The sequence below is a fragment of the Stegodyphus dumicola genome, chromosome 1 (genome assembly GCF_044657685.1).
Source record: "Stegodyphus dumicola isolate Sdum_Otavi_A_Nest chromosome 1, ASM4465768v1".
In the NCBI taxonomy this organism is placed as follows: Eukaryota; Metazoa; Arthropoda; class Arachnida; order Araneae; family Eresidae; genus Stegodyphus; species Stegodyphus dumicola.
In genome coordinates this window covers 222,156,296-222,168,727 of record NC_140768.1, presented here as the reverse complement: position 1 = coordinate 222,168,727, position 12,432 = coordinate 222,156,296, and the positions used below count along the sequence as shown (strand labels likewise).

The window sequence follows — 12,432 nt, the reverse complement described above, 5'->3', positions numbered from 1 at the left end:
TATTAAATATCTCTTTTTGAGAATCTCACTTGATGTATTTTTACTCTGAATATCGGAGCTCACTTTGCGAAATTTGCAGTATCGCGGCATAAAGTTATTGTTCTAAGTTCTGTTGTACTTAGTACATTTAGTCTCCTTTTTCTTCATTGTGCTCTGTTTACGTGCAGTTCATTCTCAGCAAATTTTCTGATGTCAATCTCGATCACAGGTGCCGTTTATGTCTTTGTCTTTGTCTTTTGAATGGTTAGGAGGCAATTAGCAGCCTATGCTGCTTTAACCACCGCTTTTGAAAAAAATGCCCTTAGGCGTTGGTATATATATATATAATTGAAAAAATGGGCGTGTAACGCCGCGCCTACTAGGCGAAGCTGAAGCAAATACAAAGGTATGTAGAGTGAAAAAGCATCTGGGAGCTGTTCGAGCTGTGACAAAAGATATAACTAGCTGAAAAGTATGCTTAATAAAGCATTTGAAAAAATAAACATTAAGTAATTTAAATTAAGTATGCTTTTGAAACAGGTTCAGAATGAAATGGATCGTAATTATACTGGTGGGAGTGGCTCAAATGAGGAATAAGTCAACAGTAACATATTTCTGGTGAATTTCAAGAGTTCTCGTACGAGAAATGTTAAAGTCATATAAATTAACAGTATTCACAAACAGTTCACACTGTACAAAGTTCTGGAATAAACACACTTTTTAAGAAACACTTCTAATTTTAAAAGACACAATATTTCAGCATAAGTCACAGTTTAGAAGGTGGGATGGTGAAACACACATAATTAATTCAGTTTGTGTGTCCCTAACAAAGTCTTTTTATAGGAACACTAATAAAATATAAAATTCTTGAAAATAATGATATAAAGTAATAATCCACTGAGCTTTTGTAAGTCCTAAATAAGTTGAAAAAAAAAAACACAAAAGTCTCTAGTGGGAAAATATTTACAGTATGTACAGCTATTTGCAAGTTTCACCACCTTGGATTATGAAAAATGCTCCTAGGACGCTTAGCAGCATTTTCAAGTGTTGGATCATAATTGATTAGTTCCTTAATATGATCGTATTGAGACTGTTCAATTTTACTATAAAAGTTGTGGCAGGTTGAAATAATTTGATCAGCAATTGGTCTGATTTTTAATTCTTTGTGTATTTGCAAATTTCTAACGAACCAAGGAGAATTAACTATTTCTCTTAGAATCTTGTTTTGAAAGACTTGTAACTTGTGTCTGTACGTTTTGAACACTGTAGCCCATATGGGAATTGCATAAAGTAGTGTCGGTCTAATCAGCATCATGTAAACTCTTTTCTTTAATTGAATGTTTAATTTTGAGTCTCTTTTGATGAGGGGGTACAGAGCCATTTTTGCGGCTGTAGCTTTCCGTAAGGCATATGCAGTCTGTTCCTTGAAAAAGAGTTGTGAATCGAAAATGACACCCAGGTATTTAGTACTATTGACGACGGGGAGTGGCTGATCTTCTATCTTTATATTTACGTTTACTGGAGTAAATTTTCTATACCTTCTAAAGAGCAGAATTTGACATTTAGCCGCATTGACTTTAAGTTTCCAAGATTTGAGGTAATGTGCGATGATGTTAACTGCTTCTTCTAATTTGTCTACTGCAAACTGTGGTTTTAAAGATTTTGTAAAAATAGCGGTGTCATCTGCATATTTCACAAGTTTTGAATTTAGTGGGATTGGCATATCATTAGTAAAGATATTAAAGAGAATTGGCCCCAAAACACTTCCCTTAAAGAGTAGCTTAAAGAGGAGTCCCTCATGCCACACCTTGTCAAATGCCTTTTCTAAATCTAGGAAACAGCTTGCAATAATATTCTTTTTGAAAAAGGAATCGGCAATAAATTCAGTAACATTGAGAAGTTGATGTACTGTGCTATGCTGTGGGCGAAAACCAAACTGTTCATTTTGAATTATCCCTTTATCTTCCAAGTGTCTGGTCAGCCGTTTCTGTAGAACTCGCTCAAAAACTTTGCTAAGACTTGGAAGCAGGCTAATTGGGCGATAAGAGTTAACATTTTTTGGATCTTTTCCAGGTTTAACAAAAGTAATGACATGTGCCATTTTCCACTGCTGCGGAAAATAGTTGAGCCTTATGCAGGCATTAATTATGTTGGTGATTAGGACAATATATCTCTTGGGGAGAATTTTGAGCACTTTATTTGTTATCCCGTCGTAGCCGGGGGCCTTTCTATTTTTCAGATTTTTTATAATGTTTTGAATTTCAATGGGCGAGGTGTAACCAATATGCTGTCCATCTGTTCTATCAGGAAGGTGAATAATGAAATTAAAAACTTCCTCTTCTGTATCTTCATCTTGTGAGTTATTTGTCGTGAAGGTTTTTTCAAGATGTGTTGCAAGAACTTCTGCCATATCTTTGTCAGAATATGCGATTCCAGTATCGGTGTGCAACGGTCCAATATTGTCGCTATGAGTTTTTCTGAGCGCTTTCCCAATACGCCACACTGTATCAGGGTTGAAGTCCATTGAGTCTAATAAATTATTCCAACTATCAGATCTGTATTCACTTAGAAGATTTTTAATATTCCTATTTTTTCTGTTAAGAATTCTTTTGATATTAGGATCAGCAGTACAGCGCCAAATTTTAGCGGTGCGATTTTTGTCCTTAATTTTGTCAATAATGTTATCCGGAAGTTTTTCTTTTTTATGTTCTTCATATTTAGTATATTTGTCAAGAGCACTTTTTATACAATTATTGACCTTAGTGATTTGATACTCAATGTCAGTAATATCGGCTAAAGCAGGATACGCTGGTAGTTTTTCCAGAGAATGAATGAATTTATCCCAGTTTGTGATTGTTCTAAGTGGAATATTTCTTTCAAAGCCGTAATAAGTAAATCTGACAGGCAGATGATCGGAAGTTAGCTGGTGTGAAACTTGTAGGAAGGGAATTTGTGCAATATTTTTTGTGATAACAATATCAAGAACTTCAGCACTGCCAGTATGGCTGTATCTGGTGGGACCCGTTGGTCCAAAGATACTTAAATCATTTGTAAGGGCATAATTATGAAGGAAGTTCCCGTTTGCATTTGCACGTCGAGAGTTCCAGGAGTGATGCTTCGCGTTTAAGTCTCCGGCTAGTATTGTGGGAAGCATAATGCCGCTAAAGATGCTCATGTCACTGTTGCTGATATTATGTCCTGGGGCATTATAAGCAGAAATAATCACAATAGGTTCATTAGTGCGAGAGTGAGCTATGATGGCAGTAGTTTCAATATTACTAGAACTTGGGAGATTAAAGTAGGTGGCCTGCAAGTGTCTTCTGATGAGAATCAGGGTGCCACCGCCCCTGTTATTTTCTCTGTCTTTTCTAAAGGTTCTATAACCTTGGATGTTAAATTTATCACTAGCTCGAAGATGTGTCTCGTTAATTAAGAAAATATCAATGTCATGGAAATTAAGAAAGTTTATGATCTCAGTGTTCTTGCTGCGAACTCCGTTGGCATTAAAGAAGGCGAAATTTAAACTGCTGGAGGCAGTAAGTTGGATGCTTGCATAGTTATTTACAATATTAACATTCATAATTTAAATTTGCTAAAAGTTCAAAGGCTTCCCACCCTATTTGGAACTTTTCCATTATTGACTTGGCTTTAAAAAAGCGTTCAAATAGCGCTTTGCCTCGAGTAAATAGATTTTTGATCCATTTCAGGAAATCCGGGGCGGAGCCTAACTGTTCTCTTTCGCGAGCCCCACTCTGGTTGGCTGATGAGGGACTGGCTACATTAACATTTTCGTTAGTGTTTCTCCTACTCGGTAATGGGGCGAAGTTCTCCAAGTTGTTTTCTGGAGGATTTGTTCTTGTCTTTCTCCAGGCATCTCTTTGATTTTCTTTTTCAGCAATCTTACGTTTAATATTGTCAGGGTGTATTTCGCAACCCCTATAGGAACTGACGTGGGGTCCCCCACAAAGGCAACACTTTCCTGGAAGATTTCTATCTTTTGTACAGCTAGTGGTGATATGGTTTAATCCGCACTTTAAGCATCTTGGTTTATGCTTGTAGTGGGAGCGACTATGTCCATATCTCTGACAGTTATGGCACTGTTTGTGTCCTGGGGTTGGTTGGAAAGAGGTAATTTTGACCGCAAGGTCCAAGATATGTGTTACCTGAAATATCTTTTTTCCTTCAACAGTCCGTGGGACTTCTACAAGGAAAGTTGGCAATTTGACAATTTCATTGTCAATCTTTTTGGTTATCTGTCTAACCGTTTTAACTGGAATTTTTAATTGTTGGAGTTCTAATATTTCTTCAGGTTTAGTATGCACTGAAAGCTTCTTTATTACTACTCTAATGGGCTTATCCCTTGGTAGGGGAAATGTGTGATAAGGTATTTCCTTATTATCCAAAAATTTTGTGACTGAGCGATAGTCATCGTCAGATTTGACTTTTATGTGGATGTCTCCACCTTTTTGTACGCCCTCCATAGCTGTGGTAAATTTTTTAATTTCATCTCTAAGGGGCTTCCAAGACGTAACATCAGATATTATAATCGGCGGTACACGGTTTGCAGTTTTTCTAGGGGCTATGAATTCGCCTTCTTCTGATTGGTCCATATCCTGAGGGTTTGTGTTGGGCGTTTGATTGACTTCCATGCCGTCATCTATTCTAAGGGTAGAATATCTATTTTTTATTGTTGTAACAGATGAGTTACTGCTATCACTTAAAGTACGCTTGTGCGTTTTTTTGGGTTTAATCCAAGTTTCGCCCTGCTTAAGAGAGTTATTGTCTTGCACATTGACATTATTCATGTTTTGTTGGGTCAGAATCTGACCAATTCCTACAATCTCATCAATTTCCTTTGAAGATTTAACATTTTTTAATTGCCGTTTACTGAAGAGTTTGGCTACCATAACCTGAAACAATTTTTCAACTTCGGGATCAACTATTTTTTGACCACTGTCAATAAGATTTTTTTGGATTTGCAAATAGGTAGATATAGCATCTAATTCCTCTTCTGAACCACTTTCAATAAGATTTTCAATAACATTTTTATCATTAATTAAGTTTAAAGTCTGAATGTACTCTAAGTTGGGATTCATTGCAACAGTCCAAAAAACCTACCTTCCCTAACGGAAAGGCAAGTCAATCATGAAAACACTTGGAAAAATCAAAAACCAAACTCGAAAACTACTTACGCGCACGATCGATCAGGAACACTTCACCAAGCGACCAGCTCGCAGTAACTCCAAAGCTCGAATGCGAGAGTAGCAGCGATAAGTGCCGAGCAACAACCAGCAACAGGAGCTAGGACTAAGCGCGGAGCTGAAGCCAGGTGCCGTTTATTTTCCACCAATAGTTATATATGTAGTGCCTCATTCGCGCATCATTCATTACTGAAACTCTTTTTAACCAATGAGCCGCGTTTAGTAGTTTCAGATACAACTGGCCCTAGTCGTGAAGGAGTTAATGTCTTAATATTTGTCGAACTTCATTGAGATATTTTCATAGTTATTCGAAAGGGTAATTTTAAAGGAGAAATTTTGTTTTTACAATTGATAGTATGGCTATTACTTTTACAAGGAACTACTGTATTCACTGGTGTCTGTGTGTGTTTTTCTAATGAAGGGGAACGTACTTTCGTGATTTGTTTAATGGCTGTTGAAGGATCCGTGATTCAAATCTCGGAGAAGGCACTTAAAAAAACTTATTCATCTATATGTTGTTCATAATTAGAGTGAAAGCTAGTAAATCACGTTTTTGACTTAGTAGGCTGAGCCTCTAGCTCCTTACCTAAAGCCCTTTAAAGGGAGGAGAATAGAACGCTTTCTGTTGTTCGTGCTCTCATGGTAATGGTGTAACATGCTGTGGTTTTTTGTACGTTCGTGGCACACACAGCTGCCATTTCGAAAACCTGAGGTTGGAATCTCGCCGAATGCAAAGTTTACTGATCGCCTTTAGTAGCTTTGATTGACTTTACGATCCCCACGGCTTTGGCAGTTGAAAAAGAAATCTTAATTTCTTTTACCAAACCTTTCTGAGTACCTGCAGTTAAAATTCTTTTATATTTACAGTAATTTTATTAAACTCTTTATAAAATAATGTAAATTAAATAGAGCAAAAGCTTAGGTCTGTGTATATATTTAAAATGTTTACAGAAAATTTTGTAAGTAAAGAGAGAGAAATATCTCGAAATATAGCTAGTGCATGTACTCAAACAGGTATATTTAGTATTCATTTTAATTTGTCCTTTAGTCCATTTTATTCCTTGTGCCTTCATGAATGTAAGTGAAAAAAAGTAAAATATTGATAAATAATTTTGTGGGAACATATCTAATAATCACTAAATATCTATTTAATCTAAAATTTTAATATATTTTTAACCCAAAATATGAGGAAAAAAAGTATACTTTGATAATATTTTTGTCACCTATTTCTGCCATTTTAGTAGCAGTCTGCTAAAAAACACCAACAACAGATTTATTTGAATATTTCTCAAAAGTTGTGTTTCGAACATAGTCGGATAACTTAATAAACAACTATAATCCACGTTTTCTTAGACGAAATTATTAACATGTCAGGAAAGTTATTAAATTGTATTTCTTTTATTTTGAAACAATTGCTGAAGTACAATTAATTGAGAATAAAATGTTACGGTTTAAAAGATACAGCTTCTCAAGAACAATTTAACGCTCCAGATGCAAACCCACAATTAAGTGATACGAGTATACCATACTTCGCGATTTGGGAAAATCAGCAATCCATGTGACAATAACCGGAACTCTTAATTGTTATGTGGTAATTTAATGAGCTTTTGAACTGTAAAATTTCCTTAGCTAATAACAAGTAAACAGGAAAAAAAAATATGTTACACTAATTACTATAGTTGGTAGTCAGAGAGGCGATATTCTCTAAAATATCTGATGTTCTATGGTTCTTTCAAGAAGATACTATCCTCACTTCCTGTCACGAAGGCCAGTGTTGTATCCTTTGGGAGGAACTTGAAGACAAGGCTAGTCACGGCAAGATCCAAAAGACTGTGTTATTGGGGCAAGAGCAGCTTTGGAATGCTGAGTGCTCCTCAGCTTTGTGTAATAAGAGGCCACAATCCAGGTAGAATCCTGGTTCTATTTAATTTCGGTAAAAGTCTATGGAGATGAGATGCCTATCGTCGCATTTTATGTCGAAACTGATCTTAAAGGAAGTGGCACTTTAAATGGAAGAAGAAATGTTACGAGCAGGAATTTTTCGATATGATTACAAATGAGGTAAAACTGGAAAAATTACGTATTTCTATGCAAATACAAAGAGATACTATAAAGTAGAAATAATGAAAATTTTAAAATAGTACTTTTTCTTATGCTGACAAGACATTTTTTTCATTTCTTTTCGGAAAATATTTTTTTTATCCATACGAAAAGTGACAGTTCAACTAAATAATTAGTTAAGAGTTTTTTCAAAAACTAATTCTTTGAAGTGAAAGACTGCTGATTTCTCGTAAGTAAAATGATTATTAATATGTAGTAAAATTATTATTAATATGCTGATAGTTCAATGTGGAATCAAATTCCGATGAACTGGCTGGTTATGGGAATTTTTGTAGTTTCCTCATTTGTAACATTTATATGAACCTGTTTCCCTTAAAAAGGTTCTTCGCTAAGACACATTTCCACTTGAGAATAGAGCTCTCGTGTACTTTCTGATAATAACCTAACCTATTAAAAAGTTGGATTTTATTGTCTTTGAAGTTTAAAATTTTGATTTATAAAAGCAGTTACTTATTACGGGAGTTCAATTTATTTGATAAAGTGGTGTCAACATAAATGCATTGAGTCTTTATAAAAGTAACATTCTTGCTTATTTAATTTCAATAAAAATAGTTTTGCTTAACATTATGGTAGAATATTGTACATAAGTTATCCCATTTTTCAAAAGTAAGTTTTTGAAAAACACGCTTTGAAACTGGCTTTATTACTATTCTGTATTCCAAGAACGACTGCAAGCATATACGAATAGACAAATGTATTGCACTTAAGCACGTACAGTTACATTTAATATATTTTAGGAAAGCATTTAAAATAATTAATTTGAAAAGAATATGAATGTCCGTTCTTCTTTTAAAATAATTAATTTAATATTATGTTTTTTGTTTCATTGTTTCTTTCCTTTCCGTTAAACGGAATGAAAATATTCTAAGTTTTGTTTATGTTTTCAGAATCTTAAAGTTTTTGTTAATAACCTATTCACTTTTCTTTTTAGGATCCCTACTGCAAACAACATCCGAAAGAGTGAAAAATGACTGCAAATTTTTCTGACTTATCTCACTTGTCTGACAGTAATATTAAAACAAGTCCCCCGGTTTTATCGTAACTAGAAACGCAGGATTGCTCTTATCGTTGGCATGAGTCTTGGGCACTTCGAGGGTTACAGTGCGATTTTGCCAGTTCTGTACCAGTTTTGAGACAGAACCCGTTTGAACCAGTTTTGAGACAGAAGTCTAAGAGACTTCCATTACCTTTAAATCACTCGAAATGATTTTATTATTTATTTTAATCATATTATTATGTACACCCATGCTGTGCATTTTAAGTACTCTCATACCGCAAAGACAATGTACACTGACATAATTTAAAAATAAAAAAATTTAAAAATACGTCATAAAAAATGGGCAAATTTTATTTGGAATGAAACTAAATTTCGAATTCTGGAAAGAAGTATCAAGTTTAAAATAAAAGAGATATTAATAAATATATATCAAATTCAATTAACATTGAGAAGCTAAAATTTTGAGGCTAATATTTTAAAAAATTACTCGTGCGATTTTTTACAAAACATAGTGCAAAACAGTTTGTCATAATTTGAGTCGTAGAATCGAAATATGGGGAAAAATTCGCATGTCATTTCAGAAAACCTCCGATTTTGTGTCAGCATACCTATAGTAGAACAATGCTATATATAAATCTAATACATATCCTAAGTTGCGCTTTCGAAAAATGAAAAACGCAAGTTGAATTTCTTTAATCGGCCCAGTAGAACAGAAGATATAAAACTAGCCCGATTTTTTTTTCGCAGGGTACCAAATAAATTTATCATATGTATACATATATGTATGTGCGTGTTTGTGTATGATTTCAAAGCAAACCATTTAGTAAAGAAACGTACCTCATCGTATAAGTAATTTTCTTTAAGTCATATTTATAAATGAACAGCCTTTAAGCTCGCCTTTAAGGTCTTGTTTGTTTTTCTGAATAATTAATCATTCGTATAGTGAAGATAACGCTTTATTACTGTTTTTACTTATTTCCATGCCTGAGTTTATAGCTACCGGAACGGCCTCCTCATGAATAACAATAAGTGACGTGAATACGCGCTTGTATTTGACAAAAACCTTCGACATTTGTGACACAATAATTTTGCTCTGCAAACAGCTGAAGTCACATGAAGATAGTCACCTCAACTTTCATTGATTAGATAGGAAAATGTAATTTAAGCGTCTCCTTCACACTTTCTGTTTAAACCGAATGTCTTTCAAAAGATTTTACACCGACAGATGTTTTTAAGTGCTTCTTTCGTCAAAAATGCTTTGTATTCATCAATGTTTATATTTTTTGCTAGGAACAATAAGTAATGGAATATGTATTGTCCTAATGATATAGCAGCCTAATTTGTTAACCATCGTATTGCAGAGACGAAATAAGTTTAAATGAAAGACATAGAAAAATGTATATAATTTAGTAAGCCATACAAAGATGTCGTGTGGTAGCATCATTCTTCCTTTATGTCTTTCTCTATTTCTTTAAACGTCCTTGAAGAGAGTAGAAAAACAATTTGGTGTCATACCCTTTTATTGAATCAGTTAATAAAATCCTGTAGACACATTAGGTTATTTTGAAGCAGGAGACATAAAAAATGAGCAATGCTCTCACCGGGACTCGAACCTCGGACCTCTCGAATACGCGTCGAGTGTGCTGGCCTTTACACCACGAAGGCATGCTAAGAAAACGGGTGAAATACCTTATATACCCCTCTTTTAAGGGACGACTGGGGATTAGGGTACCCACTCGCCAAATCCTGGTGGTGGAGAATCATCATCCTCCCCCTTTTTTATAGTTCGGCGCCACTGTAGAGTCATTAGGATATTCTGAAGCAGGAGACATTAAAAATGACCTATACCCTCGCCGGGAATCGAACCTCGGACCACTCGAATACGCGTCAAATGTGCTGGCCGTTACACCACGAAGGCATGCTAAGAATGCGTGAGAAATACCTTATAGGCCGTTAAATAAAATAGGAAATTTATCAAATTTTGTTTGAAAATTAACATTTTTTCTTCTTTCAATATAAGAAAATCTTCAAGTCGATAACCTTCACTTTTAAAACTTAATATATATATATAAATGAAATTAATTTTTTTAGCTAAATTTTATTTTTTTATATTTTTTTGATTATGTCTGATTTTAACTGAAAGTTATTTTTTTGCAGGATGATAATATGGCAACCTGACCTTTTGCCTTCCATAACAGTCTTTTTGGAAAAGGAAAGTTTAAAAGAATTTAGCTTTTCTTGACGAAAGCACATCTTTTCGATGTCAAAAATACTTACATTGTAATATTTAATTTATGACATTGTACATCTTGTCTGCGCGCATTACATAAAATAAATAACAGTAATAGCTAAAATTTCAAGCATCATCACCTGGCATTTCGACAAATTATGCTATTTCTCATACTTTCCTGAAATACCGGTGACTGAGTTAACATATTCAAATGTTATCTGTATGAGATGACAAACTGGTTTTACAATTATCCTCTTCTCTTGTATTTCTATCATCAGAAGCTTAAATATTTAAGCGAAGAATTTTTGCAGACATACATTTTATTTCTGTTATTTTAATGACCTGCTCTATTAATTTCTGACAGTTCTGTTGTTTATTTATTTATCCATTTATACATTTTTTGCTTCAAGACTAACCTTGGAATATAATCGTCTGCATATGGCATTCGGAACTTCGGATCTTCTTCGGATAGTGCGAATTGGGCAACCAATGAAAGAAGATCTATATGAAATCTGTCCCTGACCTATGTAAAAGCTTCAACAGCTTTCCCGGAATCGGTCCATCGCAAATGAAAGAACATAAAAAGAAAAACTAAAGCCATAAATAACGAAAATTTTTCTGGACAAATATTTTGAAACTGATCAAGTCATTGGGAATTTTGTTTGGAAAGATGATATCTTGTTCGTAGATATGACCCTTTTGTAGCGATTATTGTTGAAAGTAAGCCACTGCTTGATGCGACTGAGTAGAACAAAGCAAGAAGAAGGAGCGATCATAAAGCTGTTTTCATTAAAGGAATAAAAGGCTGAGATATTAGCCTTGAGATAAGATTTACATGGCCTTTTCTTTTAGAAACATTTTTTCTAAATGAACATAACTCGGAACTTAAAACGATGTTGTGGCATATATTGTATTTAGCTCAGTTTCAAAGAAATTCTAAGTAGCTAGCAAAAGTTATACCAGAAGCTAAAGTATAACGTAATGAAAATACAGAGGTTTTTACTCTGCTGTCTTTGTTTAAGTCTATGTAAAAGTACTTTTTTCTCATGAAATTCTCTGCACATATAATTCCATTTTAAATTTTTTTAAATCTTACTTTTGGTACCACAAATAAAATTAATACTTTGTAAGGTTTATCCTAAGTTTATTAACAGTTATTTTTACGTTAAATCTCTTTTACTATATCTCCTAATTTCAGCTTACAAATTCCTTACCCGAATGTGTTTTTAGAATAGCGTTTAATGCAGATGAGAAGGGTAGTATTTAAGTCGAAGTTCGGCTGGTTTCGAGAGAGAGAATCAGAGTTTCTGACTAGCGAACGTTTGCCTTTTAGCCACATCTCTCTAAGCAGTTACTACGCTCGGCCGTATTATGAAATTTTTATAGCTTCTCTAACTAATTCGATATTTAGGGGCCAACTAATTAGAGTTATTTTAGCTTCGGATAAATCTTTTTAGTTAGTCATTAGTTAAGTTCTTATTTCTTGTAATTTTTAGTTTAAGCCCAAGAGGTGGCTTTGTTGTACGTCATGAGACAAGGGCCGTTTGTTACTCCTTATTTTGAGAAATAAAGTGTAATTAATCCTTCTTGAGCTGCAAGAATTTGTTACTGAACTCAAGAGATTATTCGCTTAGCTGTTTAATGGGCTCCTTCACACTCAGTTAGTAGATGAAAGGGAGGCACACCACAACGTTAATGTTATAAAAAACGCAGTGAGACATTATGAATTAGAATTCTTATGAATACTGATAATATTAATCAATTTGCTTGTTATTGCTAGCTATGCACATGCAGTGCATAAAGTCTGAGATCCTTATTGCATGATCAAACAATGCAATAATATATTATGAATAGCATCATGATAAAATAATAATAATAGCAATCAATTTGCTTGTTATTGCTAG

At 34.2% G+C, this 12,432-nt stretch overlaps 1 long non-coding RNA gene across 1 annotated transcript in view; it reads left to right on the top strand.

Moving 5' to 3' along the window:
• LOC118184847 (uncharacterized) overlaps nucleotides 1–12,175 on the top strand; it is an 84,828-nt gene extending 72,653 nt beyond the window's left edge. The window contains exon 3 of the long non-coding RNA XR_004757492.2: nucleotides 10,456–12,175. This is a non-coding gene — a long non-coding RNA (uncharacterized LOC118184847). The remainder of the gene's footprint in view (nucleotides 1–10,455) is intronic.
• The last annotated feature ends 257 nt before the right edge of the window (nucleotides 12,176–12,432 follow it).